The sequence below is a fragment of the Xyrauchen texanus genome, chromosome 24 (assembly GCF_025860055.1).
Source record: "Xyrauchen texanus isolate HMW12.3.18 chromosome 24, RBS_HiC_50CHRs, whole genome shotgun sequence".
NCBI lineage: Eukaryota > Metazoa > Chordata > Actinopteri > Cypriniformes > Catostomidae > Xyrauchen > Xyrauchen texanus.
The window spans coordinates 18145874-18161738 of record NC_068299.1 but is presented as its reverse complement, the minus strand read 5'-3'; the positions used below and the strand labels follow the sequence as shown (position 1 = coordinate 18161738).

The 15865-nt window shown below is 38.1% G+C and overlaps 1 long non-coding RNA gene and 1 pseudogene across 1 annotated transcript; one reads left to right on the top strand and one right to left on the bottom strand.

Moving 5' to 3' along the window:
* The window catches only part of LOC127617517 (E3 ubiquitin-protein ligase FANCL-like), a 29264-nt pseudogene extending 14297 nt beyond the window's left edge, over positions 1-14967 (top strand).
* On the bottom strand, positions 6240-7155 carry LOC127617911 (uncharacterized). The gene is made up of 3 exons (XR_007967385.1): positions 6968-7155; positions 6805-6884; positions 6240-6448 (listed from the first exon to the last, which is right to left on the bottom strand). It is a non-coding gene; the product is annotated as an uncharacterized LOC127617911 (long non-coding RNA).
* Positions 14968-15865: the final 898 nt, after the last annotated feature.

Genomic DNA, 15865 nt, shown 5'->3' with positions numbered 1-15865 from the left:
ATTTCTATGCCCATCACTGGCTGATGTGTGTTGTATTTGTGTGTGGCCTGTTATGTGTAGTGCTATTGATCTGTTTTGTCAGGCTGCTCTTCATTGATGCAGAGTTCTGCACACTGAAGCTGAAAGCAGAGAACTCTGCTGGTTGTCACAATTACAATCAAGTTCAAGTCCAAGATATGGCCAGCCATATTTTTATTTTCTCTTACATATATCTATATATTTTTTGTCATTTGCAAAGATTAAGATTTGTATGGGTCACAGATGCAAATGTAAAGATTAGGTTCACACTGCTTTCTGTATCTAGATTCTCTGCAAAACTAACTTTAAGCAGGTGGTACTAATGTGCTGTGACTGTAATATTATGTTAAGAGATGGAGCAATGAGATTGTGGCACAGCCTCAAGGAGAGGCGAGACTGTGTGCATGGATACGGTGGCAAAGATAAGACCATGAGTGATCTCCATAAGGTGATTAAAGGGGCCACAGAAGAAGCATGAAATTGTGGCGTGTGAGTGGTTTAGTCAGAAAATTGGGCTGTGCGAATGAGCTCTGCCTGACATTGGAAGTGGTGACATGGTATCGATGCCAATGGCTCCTTGCGGACACTGCACAGGTCCTGATGAGATTCAGTAGGGCATGAGAAGTCCCCTGTACCCACCTGCCTTACATCGTGCTGGGAACTAAAAATAGCCTTGATCTGCCCACCTCACATCTGTTCATCCTCTCAAAGCCAGGCACCTCTCACAAGGCCATTTGTCATCCAGTGGTGGCTCATTCAACAGGAGCCAGTCAAGCCATCTCAGCTGCTGGTGTAAATGTGGGTTGTGGAGTCATACCTGAATATATTATTGGTTGTATCATGGAAAAATAAGTATGAGAATTTCAATCCAAAGGAGGTTGGAATTGTAGTTGCAAAGTAAGGCCTTCAGGTGAGGTAAGTTATAGTGTTCCTGCATGAAGTGTGGAAGAGCTGCCACTGCAAGGGGTTTTGTGGCACTGTGTGAAGATTTATTATCTGGTATATTTTTTTTTCTTTCAGTAATGCTTAGCTCTAGAAATTAATTTATTAAGTATTATATTATTAGGGGAAGTAATGGGAAAGTCAGGGAGGGAAAGTGTGGGAACCCTGAAGCCCTGAAAAGTGCTGTCCTAGAGCTATTATTATTGTGCCCTCGAAAAAGACACTTTACCCTAGTTTGCTCCAGGGAAACTGTTGCTGCAATAAGTATAATGTGAGGGGCAGTTCCGACTGAATGCGTTCTTGCACTAAAAATAGCTAGATGCAGCTCAACGGATATATTGCAAGTGTCTTTTAACCTCGAAATGATGTCTGAAAATGTGGCGCTCCTGTGCGAGGCATTAAATAAAAACAGCGAGGTGTTTCACAACAGTGAAAGATGTCCATCTAGCAAGTTTACATAGAAGATATTTTTTATAAAGCACAGTTGGCTGCATGTTGTGTTGTGAAGTCCCTTTGCATAAAACTGTTAGCTAAATTACAACACTTTTGCCAGCTTTACTTCCTAAACAGTGATGACTTTATGGCTATATTCATGCCTATTTTATTTATATATGGCTGAACTGTGCTTAACTCACTTTGTCACATTCAATGTTTTGCCACTTGTACCTGCAGTCTATCAAGTAGAAATGTACACTGTGTATTTAAAAAAATTGTTTTGTATTTATCAATACAATGTACAATGTATTATGTGTATGAGAGTTTGTTTACATAATAAAGTTTGTCACAAAATGTGTGTCTTGTGCAGTCTGTAACTACAATACATACCTGGTGAAACAACATTTCATTCCACTGTGTACTTATAAATGGCCGGTTTATAATAATAAACCAAATTTGACTTAACTTGATTCTCTTTTTATTTTGCTATCTTGTTAGTATCCAGCTGAGGCCCCAGAGTTTTCTGCAGATCTTCTGCAGGTCATCACATTGACCTCACAGGTACACTGTTCTCCTCACTATAAAACTCATTAAAAGCTATTTTTGATGTGACAAAATTATTAAAGTTGATGTGGCTATTTTTTTTTTTTTATGAAAGTTGTTTTGTGCTGTACTGTGGCTTTGATGTTGCCTCCATAAAAACAATAACTGCACTCACAAAGGCTCAAACTGTGCCAAATAAACCGACAGGACGGCGATCTGGAAAGCTACATATGTTAGCTGCCTCTAATGAGCCGCGAGGAGATTCCTCTTACGCATAACAATTAAAAACAAGACCCATTTTTCACTGTCATTTTCATTTTATCATCGTCTTCCATTTTCACCTCCTCCCCTGAAAAACAGGCTCCTTTTCAGTCATATGTTTGCTCCAATTACTTTGAGGTGGATGAAAGGAACTTGGCATATTGTGCAGCAGTGGTGCGAGTTTAGGGAGGGTTATGCGTTGTGTTGAGTTAGGGATGGCACTGGAACATGGTTCTCTGATAGAGAAGACCAGCTCAGCACACAGCAGCCTTCTGTTGGTTGAAGCCCTGCTGGGCTGTTGATGTCTTGACGCATCTCCTCTGTTCAGGGAAGCGAAAGGCCTGTCTGCCTGCCTCTCACATAAATTTGAATGAGTAATGATTACCTGCACTGTTCAGTGCGAGGCTGAAGTCAGTGTGTATATTTGTGAGTGAGTCAGTGAGTTTTTGATATGGATAAGCAGATTTGGCATGGTGTGCTCTTTGGTGGTGGACACAGCAGTGCAGGTGTGTCTCAGCCACTCAAGCCACCCAGCTTGATTCCTGGAATGCAGAGAGAGAGTGAGAATGCTCACTGCCTGGATTTTAACCTCTCAACCCATTTTCAAATAAAGTAACAGCATACATGAACTTGTAAAATACAAAATGAAAACCATTTAATAATATCTGGATTTTAACCACACCATGACTCGTACACAATTTGTTTAACCTTTACAAAAAAGTACTGTAGTGGTACCACTTTTAAATGTTATACGAATATATAAAATGAAGTATGACAAATGGCTTGTTCATTATTTGTAAATCACTTTGTCACATTTTGTCATTTAGCAGATGTTTTATTCCAATGTACATCTAGGGTTGTATAACTGGTTACCAGTTTTTCCACTTTTAAATCACCTTCACTGTTCACATATTGGTAAAAATAGAAATATTCCATGTAGGCTCTTAATTAATATGAGGTCAAAATGCTACATGTATAATAAGAGTTCTGCAAAATGGTTTAAGGTGGAGTATAGCATATCACACCACATGTGTAAACTTACCAAAAGCATTTAATGTCCACTGCCCATATATTTTACAATGATACTGAATGATAACCATATCCATGCACTATGGTATGTTGTGCTCCAAGGTACTTCAGAGAATAACATGATATTACCAAGATGCTATATCCAAAATTACATGGTAGAAAATCTGTTTGGACTAGCTTTGCACCTTTATATGCTGTGTCCTTCACAATTACAGTATATACCATGAGTAGGGTTGGGGCGTAATGGAATTCATGTAACAGGATTATGTATTTAAAATACAAAATATAAGTAACTGTATTCCACTACAGTTACAATTTAAATCATTAGTAATTAGATGATTTAAATTGGGGCAGTGGTGGCTCAGTGGTTGAGGCTCAGGGTTACTGACCAGAAGGTTGGGGGTTCAAGCCCCAGCACCACCAAGATGCCACTGTTGGGCCCTTGAGCAAGGCACTTAACTCCAGGTTGCTCCGGGGGGATTGTCCCTGTAATAAGTGCACTGTAAGTCGCTTTGGATAAAAGCGTCTGCCAAATGCATAAATGTAAATGAATACAGTTACATTCAAAATGCATTTTAATTACTGAAGAGATTACTTTGTATTTTATTGTCATTTGTTTAATTTAATATTTAGTCCTTTCAGATGGAAAACATTTATACATATAAATTATGCAATTCAAAGTGCATTTGAACAGCAGTGAAACACTTTCTTATGATGTGTTACATTCACACGAGCAGACAGAGAATTATGTTTGAAGTAAGTTTGAAGCAGAAGAAATAGAAATAAACCTTGTGTGAATTCCAGCTTTACGCTAAAGTAAAATTCTATTTCTAGCCATTTTCCATGCACGTTACCTGGTATTTTTTATCAAGAAAATTCAAATTGGATCATAATTTCTAATTTTTTATAGTAAGACCTTTGATATTAGTGCAAAAATCATATTCTTGATAATACTTTTTGCATTTTTTTTTTTAAAAATCCTTAAAACAATATTGTCTTAGAAACAACACAGCATATGATATTTCGTTTTTTCAGAAAACGTATTTTTAACATGTGTATTTTGTCTTACTGTACTGGCAGAGTTTTTATAGTCAATATAAGTGAATAAATCTACCAGTGCTGAAGAAGTAATACAAATTATTTTGAATACGTTACTAATCTTGAGTAATCTAACGGAATATGTTACAAAATTGCATATTACAGCATGTATTCTACAATCTGTAGAGGAATACATTTCAAAATTAACCCTCCCAACCCTGACCATGAACATTAAGGAATACATATGTCTCTGTGTTATTACTTGATACTTGTTCACTGACTAAATGACTGAAAATGCACAGTTGAACATTATGAGGAGGGACCTAATTGGGAGAGTTAACAGAACATAAAATATGCTGTCACCTCTCCAGGGATGAATCCATTGTGCCATTCCACATTTCCAACAGAAATTAAATTATGAGGACATCTTGCCTGCACCATATATTTAAATAAAAGCATAACTATATTCGCACATCCGTCATTAATTGGGAATTAACTGCTATGTCTTTGCAACTGTGCAATGCTAAATTGTATGTGCTTTATTGGCACAATGACCCATCATATTTGGTTCAAGCTCTTCCTCCTACAGTATGTTGGAATCTCTCGTCCTTTGTGGCGTAAGTAAAAGCTCTTTAACATTAAAGTGTTCTGCTAGTTCTCAAATCCTCAGCCCAATTTTTTTTTCTCTTATTGTCTACTTATTTTTTGCTTTAGTGTTACTTTGGTCTAAAAACAGAAGTCATTTGATTTGTTTTGTTCAATTACCAGCTTTGGCTGCTTCATTCTGCACTGCCTTTGCACTCTCCAATTTAACATGTATGATGTATCTGAGAATAAGGCACATAATCAGCATCAGCACACAAATTGTGAAAAGAAAAAAACAAGATCTCAACTTCTAAATACAGGCAGTGCGGTCCCTTTAAATCATCTGTGATTGGCTGTAATATGTGGTTGAGGTGTTAAAATGGTACAAAATAACTGTTTACAAGAATGATTTAACATCTTAGAATCTAAAATCAATCTATTTTAACTTCAGATTTGTGGTCGCCCAAAATATCGCAGAGGCCGGTATTCTGAATTTTGTAATTATCGTATCGGCCTGACTACCACTCCTGGAATCGTGACTTTGAATCCAGGATGTGCTGAATGACTCCTGCCAGGTCTCCCAAGCAACCAAATTGGCCCAGTTGCTAGGGAGGGTAGAGTCACATGGGATAACCTCCTCGTGGTCACAATTAGTGGTTCTCGCTCTCAATGGGGTGCGTGGTAGATTGCAGAGAGTATCCACGGTGTCATGTACAACGAGCCACGTGATAAGTTGTGCGGATTGTGTGTCTCAGAAGCGGCGGCAACTGAGACTTGTCCTGCACCACCCAGATTGGGGTGAGTAACCGCACCACCACGAGGACCTACTAAGTAGTGGGAATTGGGCGTTTCAAATTGGGATAAAAGGAGATTAAAAATATATGTATTATCGGCCAATACATTTTCCCCTTTGGCCAATTTGTTTCTTGAGGGAGCTGGGAATTGCCTGCTTGCATGTGAAGTGACTAAGACACGTACACAACCAGTCAGGGTTAATTTTGTTTTTACGTGCCATCGTATTACTACAATCTGCATAAATGAGCAAAGAAAGCAACATTTGAGCTCATAATGTTACAGTGCCTGCTTGTTTCATTCTCCCTCTCTCCTCAACTGTTCCCTGTAACAGTTAACTGTCTTGTCTAATGATAAAAAGGCAAATATCAATAAAATGAATATCATAATGTCTGCAAGTATGCAGAGATCTTGTTTAAATTCACAAACCTCATGTGGCAACCACAAGGACAAAGAACACTATATTTTAATCTAGACTACGCCACCCTGGGAATTTCACCCAGAGAATATTACCCGCGCACAGGTTCCCCACTGAAGACAGGAAGACACGGGTATTTATGCGAAGTACAAAAAGTTTATTATAATAAAAACCCAGACACAGAAAGGCGACAAGCCTCAAATACGAAGTTCACAGAGAGACAGCTGCGGCCTCTATTTAGGAGGTGCCCTCGAAAAGGATATTTTGTTCTCCTCAAACACACTCACAGCACAAGAGCCCCAGTGAAATGATCAGTCACGGCGTAAACACCACCACCAAAACAGGGAGAGGAACGGTCAATTGCCCAAGCAAAAAGGGCCGCAGCTCCTGAAAACCACACACACACAAAGAAACAAAACAAGAGAAATTAATAAAATACACAAATCAAGACGCTTCAAATGAATAAAACAATGTACAAATATAATAGTTACCAAAAAGACAATTATACAAAGCAAAAGAAAACAACCTATAACAAAACCTTAAATAAGCAAAGCGTCCAATGAGTGCGTGTATGCACTGCAGAGAATATGAAGGTGTAATTTGAGCACAGCAGTATCAAAACAACCTATAACAAAACAGCGGTGACACTGCACGAACTGTAGTTCTCCTGAAATTAACAAAAATGATTAAAAAGCAATCTATATCTTCATATCTATTTTAATAGAAGTTAGATGGTGACCTACCGTAGCTGCGGGTTCAGATACCCAAAAGGACATCCTTTTAATGGTTCACCACAGTCATCATTCACACCTCAAACCTCAAACTAAAAAGACAACGCAGGCGAGTTACTACTTGACCAGTTGCTACACTTTAACAACAATGAATTAAAACCTGTCACACCCACACCTGAAGGGCACAGACACCTGCACAACAGCCATCCGGAGGAAACCAATACCACGTTAGTAGTGGGACACAATGGGTCGCAGCACCAAACAGTCGTCCGCTCGAAACAGTCACAGTAGCGTGCGGCACGAAATAAAGCAGGCGAGAGTTCACAGGAGACGCGCTCGGAGCGGTCACAGCAGCGTGCAGAACCAAATAAAGCAGGCGAGAACTCACCGAAGACGCGCTCTAGCCTAAATACAAGCGCAGATTAATGACGTCACAGAACCTACTTAAATGCGGACAGGTGGGCTTCTAGCTCATTATGCCACACTCACAAAACTTGAGTAGGTCCAGCATCCTGTGAAGCACTAATTTATTTATCTCTAAAGCAATTATTCTATCAGCCTCTCTTCAGCAGTTCCCTGTTACTTTTAACTTTCTTTTATAATGATAAAAGGATCCGCACGAGCGCGTGAGTGGAACTTCAAAGTAAAAGTGCTTTACGTGTGCTATGAGTAAATGTCTTATTCACTATGTACTGTATGTGCAATTGGTTTGATTCTGTATTTTTTGAGAAAAAAAATTGGTTGCTGGACAACTGTGTGTACTGTTATTTCCTTCTTCCTAATATTTTAAATATAATTTTAAATATTTTATCTACCATTTAAAATACAATAATATTTTTTTTTTTTTTTTGCAATAATGCTAAATAAGAGTTTATTCATTTTAGCACTTTTATGTTTGTTATTTACTATATTAAACTGAGTGATTTATCGGCATTTTATCGGCCTTACGGCCACCCTGCTATCTGGAAATCGCATCAGCCATTAAAAAAACATATTGGGGGCCCTGGAGTCGTGAGTTCGAATCCATGGTGTGCTGAGAGACTCCAGCCTGGCCTCCTAAGCATCCAAGTTGGCCCGGTTGCTAGGGAGGGTAGAGTCACATGGGGTAACCTCCTCGTGGTCACAATAATGTGGTTCTCGCTCTCAGTGGGGCGCGTGGTGAGTTGCGCGAGAGGATAGCGTGGAGCCTGGAGACATATTGGTTGATCACTACTTCAGATCACCAGAAATCATACAGACCACTAAATATACACTTTGTGTGTATTTATAGACGTACTGTACAGATTGTTGGTATAATATTCTGTATTGTTTCAGTGTTGAATATGCTATGTTATTTTTGCATCATGATGGGCTTTTGCCTGGTTTCCAATAACCTTCAAAGAATGTTTACCTTTCCTACAATAGGTTGCAGCTTCTGTTGACTTCAGAGATTGCAAATGGTATAAATCAATGTGCTAACTAAAGGTGCACTTAGTTATTTTGTTTTTTATTTATTTTTCTAATTGCTAAACTTTTAAACAAAGAAATGGTAATGGTGGAATATGAATACAATGTTTAAAATTAGGTACTCTCACGGATGGTCAGTCTTAGAGAAACAAAGCTGCTTTATTACATACTGTATGGTGCTGGGGACACATTCATTAGCTCCACCATGTTGAGATCACATAATCAGCCAACAATTATTAACTTCATAATCCCCTGTAATTGGACACTATCATTTGTGATAGAAATCAATCACAGCTGATCGCAAACTGTGCATTTTTACAATCACATCGGTAAGTACGATTTCTTTTTTGTATGATGCTGCATCTATGCCACTAGGTGTTAGTGCAATATAAACAAGAATAATGTTTTCACCCTTAAATTTGTGATAATAATTAAAATATCTGTTCCATCATTGTCTGCTCTAGTTTATGCTGTGAATTGCTCAGTAAGTCAACCTTCAGAAGTACTTGGAGACTTCACTACTTACAGTGGCATAATTTGAGAAGCTCGAATGTTTGGGTTTTGATGACACACTTTCACACAACATAAACACACATAAAGCAGACTCCATGAGGAGGATAGCTATGGGTAACTGGATGGAGCCATTCTTCTTGTAAACTTGTGTTACATTACATTCATATCACAACATTTGAATCTCATTATTTGCAATCACCCCATTTTCCTCCTATCCAACTACACACATCTACAATCATTTTCCATGATATTAAAGTAACTGAGCTGCCATGTCACTGTTCTCCCGCAGGAAACGAAGTCTCAATAAAGATACAAATTGACCCCAGACAACCGAAAATGCTGCCAGAGTGTTGCTTGCTTGGGGCTGTGCACGGTAGGCATTTTTCAAATCTGCAAATCTCTCTCCATACAGCTTACACTTCTGAAATTTGTATTCAATTTGTATTCAAGTGTGTGTTACTCTCACTTTGACGCTAAATAAGCCAAGTCTTCTTGAGCAGCACTAAAAATAAACTGCTGAATGTGGCTTGAGCGGAGAGGATCTGGTGTCCAGACTAAAGCATTCTGATTCTTGACTGAGATTAAAGACGTTGAATTGGCAGCTGGCTGGAAAACGAGGAGAGTGGGTCTGATGTCAGAGCGGCATGGGCAACATGCGCTCCATTACTCTGACATCATGGAGTGAAATGGGGCCAAACTCCGTCAGCTGTCAATCATCGGCTGTGATTTATGAGTGGTCAAACCATTAGCTATGCCTCACCACTGGACAGCTCCAAAGGAAGCAGAGGCCTACTGTGTTTGTGTATGTTAGAATTAGAGGAAGCTGTTATGCTGAACCGTAGTTGGCTTGTCTATGGTTCTCTGTGATCAAATGCTATTGCTGGATTTCTCTTGTTTGCTGATGTGTGATTTTTGGTCTTTTCCTGTTCAGTCACTTTTTATTTTTGATTTGCTCATGGTTGGTGCTTTAATCAATGGTTTGTTGACAGGTAGTTGATGAAGACTTGGCACAACTTCAGTGGGAATTTTTTTTTTTCTTCCTTTCTTTCATTTTCTTCCCCAAGTTATGGTGGCAGAAGGCTGAAGAGTTTGTATAAAGTAGTGATATGAAACCAGACATGTGGACAGAATCAACATCTTCCATATGCAGACATTTTCAGTAGATATTAAAGGAAAAAAAATGTGGTTTTGGCATATCAACAGTCGACAAAAGGTCATTGTTGTTTTTTTAATTTATTTTTTATACCAAAGAGCTGCTATATTTTTTTTTACCATATCTACATATTTGTCTGTATGTCTACAATTTTTTACTTACATTTTCAAACATTTGGATGGTCCTGAAAAAACCTACATAAAACAGTTTTCTGATTCATTCTTTTGCTTATTGGTTGTGGAACATATAGTATTTCTCACTCTGGACCCATGTCTATAAGTGTTGCAACAAAGCTCTGAAAATAAGAGACTTCGTCTGAATGCTCATGATTTTGTGAATATTGTTGGGAGCCATGCTTATTTTTATTTAGTATTAACATTTTAAAGGTTTTGTCTTTCTATACTTTTTTTAAGTGTTTGCAACCTTTTCATCAAATTTACAAAGGGTCAAACTCAAATACTAAAGCAGGAAATGACTGATTTACTGTATCAACTTCTGATTGATTGCCCTATCTTCTACACCCAGAGCACCTTGGCTCATGTCCACAGTCACTTCCTGTTAAATGTGGAGGCTCTGTCCGAGTTCTGGTCAATTTTGGATGAGGTAGATGAGGAGATGTGGGTGTTGAAACCAGGAAAACCCCACTAAAGCAGACTCCATGAGGAGGATAGCTATGGGTAACTGGATGGAGCCATTCTTCTTGTAAACTTGTGTTACATTACATTCATATCACAACATTTGAATCTCATTATTTGCAATCACCCCATTTTCCTCCTATCCAACTACACACATCTACAATCATTTTCCATGATATTAAAGTAACTGAGCTGCCATGTGACTGTTCTCCCACAGGAAACAAAGTCTCAATAAAGATACAAATTGACCCCAGACATCCGAAAATGCTGCCAGAGTGTGTTGCTTGCTCGGGGCTGTGCACGGTAGGCATTTTTCAAATCTGCAAATCTCTCTCCATACAGCTTACACTTCTGCTTTATATATCTGAGAGGCAGCTTAGATGAAAGAAACTCACGCCTCCCTCACATGCTCTTGTTTTTCAATTACCTTCGTACACAAGTGCGCATGTTGTAAATGCTTTACTGCATTTAGACAGGAGTGCTACAGCAGGACTGGGTCAGTTGACAGCCCACAATATGTTTGCGACACAATGTGCTTTTAGATTTAGAGAGAAATGGTGCTGGAATGGAGGTCATTTTGCACTATTTAAGCCACTGTGATTGTTTCTTTAAATCCAAGGTCATGCTTGGCTAACAAAGGCACGCAAAACACATTGCCGGTTGCCTAGCAATGTTATTCACTGATATTAAATCCACACTTCAATAGTCAAGACGGTGGCAGTTGCGGACCCTCCGAGCGTGGGGTCAGACAGAAATATTGCTTTTTGCATTTACAAATGGCAAACAGAGAGTGTGGCTATCACATTTGTCCCAGATTGATCTCTCGGGTGTAACAGCCATGATGAGCATGTTTTATTTGAATTATTTGAATATTTCCCTTTCTGTCAAGACTGTTTGTCACAGTAAGAAATGCCTAGCTCTTTCACCACTATGCTGTGGCATTTCTTAGAGAGAATAGAGATTAGGGTAAGAAATGACTCGGCTGTGCATTGTCTGTCAGTGCTCTGTGATCAGGTTAGGAACGCTGAATGAGAGATGAGGTAGAGTTAATTGAAACTGCTCACATACATTAGGGGTGAGCACCGTTCTTGCCTTCATATAGAACACTCCCTCAGGCATGTTTTTGCCATGCAGACTGATCGATATGGTTTATGTCAATGGCATTTTTGTCTTCCATGGGTATGCAAAGATAATTAACTTCCAGCGTGTATTGCTATTACAAAAAATGTGTATATATTTGTAGCAAATATTTGAAGATGTGTCTGACAGATAACAGCTTAGTGTTTTACAGGCCTGGGAAAGACATCAAAACGAACAGTTCACAAGTCATGGAAATTTCAATAATGAAAATATATATTTGTTTCTTGTTATGCTCTTCTATGAAATATTTTACTGGATAAATATTGGTCAAAACCTTCATTATTTTGTGTTCTGTTGAACTGGTTAACAAATTGGTCTTAAAGGGATAGTTTACCCAAAAATTCTAATTTTCTCATCATTTACTCACCCTTGTGCTCAAACTCATTTGACTTTCTTTATTCTGTGGAACACAAAATAAGTTTGATGGATATATGCTGTCTGTTTGTTCATAAAATACAAGTCAATGGGGTCTGTAAGCCCGTTTATCGGTCCAATGACGGTCTCCAATAATACGGGTGAAGGTCTCTGCGCGTTACTGTCTTTCTTGTTACGCAACACAACAAGATTAAATGAAATACATTTTCTCTTATGTATATTATCTTGTTATTTCATCTGACTCCATAAACGAAAAAGGTTTTTAATGATATCTGAGCATCATTAAAAGTGAGCGAATGTTTGATTATTCTTTTAACTCCTTTAATTATATTTTACCCGTTTAGATTAAGAAACTATGTCGCTTTGAGGTCCTCGCGTGTTTTCTCTACACCGCGGGTCTCACGATCACAAGCGGTCAGTATTGGATCATCAAACAGAGGTAATTGCTATACCTGAGATCGGTCACGTTCACGTATACACAATCAAAGATACTTCAGTATAGCCCCATGGAATTGCATACACTTGAATGTAACTTAACGTTTTCTTCAGTAGAGGTCACGGCCACTATTACAGATGTAAGTTGACCATCTGTAATAACTTCTCTTATAATAGCTTTGGATTGGCCATACGTGGTTTCCCACGTACACTTATCTGGAGAAACATCAAATTAAAACAGAGGTAAGACACCCAGATTTAGATTGGTCAAGCAGCGTTTGCTGTTCTAAACGGAAATTCCCTTTTTGTCTTTGCAAACCAAGTACACTTGAATCGATGCCAATTATTAGTCGTCACTAATCTGACGCAGACTTGCGGTAACATACGAATCGTTTAATCTGTTTGGGAAACACAATGTCAGAGTCAGTCAGAATAAAATCAAATGTTGACAATTTATTGACCAGGTAACAATCAATTCATCAATTCCAATTAGACATTGATAAGTCAAAGTTAGACATTTTATCAAAACATAAGAAATTCGAATTGCAATCACCTGAAATAAACTACAAACAGTAAACTGTTTGGGATCGTCTGATTACAGAGAGCCATGAGCAATGTGTTGCCTTTCCTTAAATACCCAAACCATGAACAAGGGAATTTGGGGAGTGGTTAGGTTTGGAAGTCCTGGGGACATACCTCATTAACATACAGGCAGGGATGGGACAGACCTACAGAATTATACAGCATTTGGCAAAGACCTTTGAAACTTGTGACTGATTAGGTCCTTTGATGTTTACAAAGAATATACCTAATCTGCATACAGCATGTGGTCCCTGTGTGAGATTTGGGAGGGACAACAAGATTTTGTTTTAAAATCTTAATGGAGATTTGGTTTTTCTGAAAAGGGAATGAGACCACCTTACCAGTCGCACTGCGACCTCTTGAATGATATCAAACATGTATGAACAGAAAACCTCTTATATTACAGAAAAGGATGTCATTCTAAATTGCCCTTAGGTGAGATAGAGGTCAAAATGGGATTTGCGTTGTATGGTCCTTAGCAAGTAAGGAGTGTTATCTTGGGTGGAGATGTTCATCTGTGTGAGAGTTTTATGACGTTGGTTCTCGCAGAGTTCTTTGACTTTTACAACCTCTTGATGTCAGCCTTACAGGTCCAAACCTTTAATGCATGGTTTAATTAATGTCTTCTGAAGCAATGCCATCGGTTTTGGGTAAGAAATCCAAAATATGCTCTCTGCACATGGGTAAAGCTTGAGGAAGTGCAATCAAGCATCAAATTATGATCGTGCCAAGGAGACTACAGATGTCAAGATTTATAGTGAAAAGGATTTGGGTCTGTTTCTTTGTGTTCAGCAGAAGTCAAACAAGTTTGAGATGTAATCTGGGTGAGTAATAGGTAAGATAATTATAATTTTTGGAGAACCAGTTCTTTAATGATCAATTAGCAATTTGATCAAAACTTGAATGTTATGTATATATGTGTACAGTATACATGTACACTTTGTGTACAGTATATATGTTTACTTTAAATATATAAGGTATAGATATATAAAAGGTGTATCATAATAAATAAATAAATTATATATATATATATATATCACAAACAACTGAATGCACCTATGATAAGGATACTTTCCTGATTTCTGTTTTCAAGTTCATAGGACTTGCTATTTGGATTTCATTGCAATTTTGCTCTTCACTATGCGTGCCAGTTATTTTATTTTATTTTATTTTTTTTTGGATATCTAATGGTGTAAAATGTATCAGAAGTCCATGAAACAATGTGGATGTATTGGTCCAAAATGTTGATTCACAGTGATAGGCTGGATTTTTTGGACAGTAATCATTGAACTCTATTCATTATACCATCGTGGCTTGGTTGTATTAGTTTAATTAATCATTGAAGGTTTGATTTCCTCCTATCTTCTAAGGAATCCTGAATGCAATGTCCTAATATGAAGGATGTGTTGGAGAAAGAATTTCCAAATGGCAGTGCTGTTTATTCAGTCTCTACCGCAGATTAATGCTTGACCATCATTAACATTCTGAAGCAAGAAAAGTTTACTTGACCAGATGGTGAAATATTATCAGGGGTAAAGAAAAAGCTTCTAATTATCTGAACAGCAATATGTAAACAAATGCAGTGGAAGAGAGCAGATAGACTAAAATGGGGGGGATGTGTAAAGATTCTCCAGCCTGACTGAGGTTTCTTGCTGAGGAGGATGATTCTATGGTGAGGATCAAGCACATATTTTTTAATTCTACTGAGTTTCACATGTAAATTCAAAACCTTTGTGTATGTGTGTGGTTGTGTACTCAAGTTTCAGTGTTGAGTGTGGCATCTCCTACTCTTATCGGCTTGAGTCGGACATTCCAGATCAGATCTGCAATGACCCGCGCTGTGGCCAGCCATTCATGAGTGTAACAACTTTAAGATTTGGCAATCAGCAATGCTGACCCTTGACTCATACAAAAAGCCCTTCACATTAATTTTAACAACAGAACAATGACATTTTGTAAAAAGGAATAGTTCACCCAAAAATGAAAAATCTGTCATAATTTGCTCACCCTCATGCCATACCTTCCTTTCTTAGACAAACAAACTTTTTTTTTTTTTTATAAGATTATCTCAGCTCTGTTGGTCCTCACAAGTGAATGGTGACCAGAACTTAGAAGGTCCAAAAAGGACATAAAGGCAGCATAAAAGAAATCCACATTACAGTGTATAAGTCCTTGTCTTCAGAAGCAAAATGATAGGTGAGGGTGAAAAACCGATCAATATTTAAGTCTGTTTTTACTCTAAATCTCCATCTTTGACCAGCCCCAACCAGTATATGGCTGAAAGTGAAAGTCAGTTCCATACCAGAATGTGGAAGTGAAACTGTAGATTTACAGGAAAAAAAATTACTTAAAAGATGGATCTATGGATTTATCACCCCCACTTGTCATATCGCTTTTCATATGGATTTTACCACTGGAGTTTTATGGATTACTTCTATTCTGCCTTTGTCATTTTTGGACCTTCAAAGGTCTGGTCACCATTCACTTGTGAGGACCAACAGAGCTGAGATATTCTTCTAAAAATCTTTATTTGTGTTCTGCAGAAGACAGAAAGTCATATACATCTGGTATGGCATTTCATTTTTGGGTGAACTATCCCTAGGACATTAATGTCCCAAGCCATTAATTCAATACAATGTAAAATAAAATTTAGGAAATAAAATAAGACCCCAAAGTATTATAAAAGCAGTCCATCTGCCTCCTGCATCATATTCCAAGTCTTCTGAAGGCATATGATTGTTTTGGTAAGAAACAACCCAAAAGTCCTTTTTCAGTTAAAGTCTTGACGTCAATC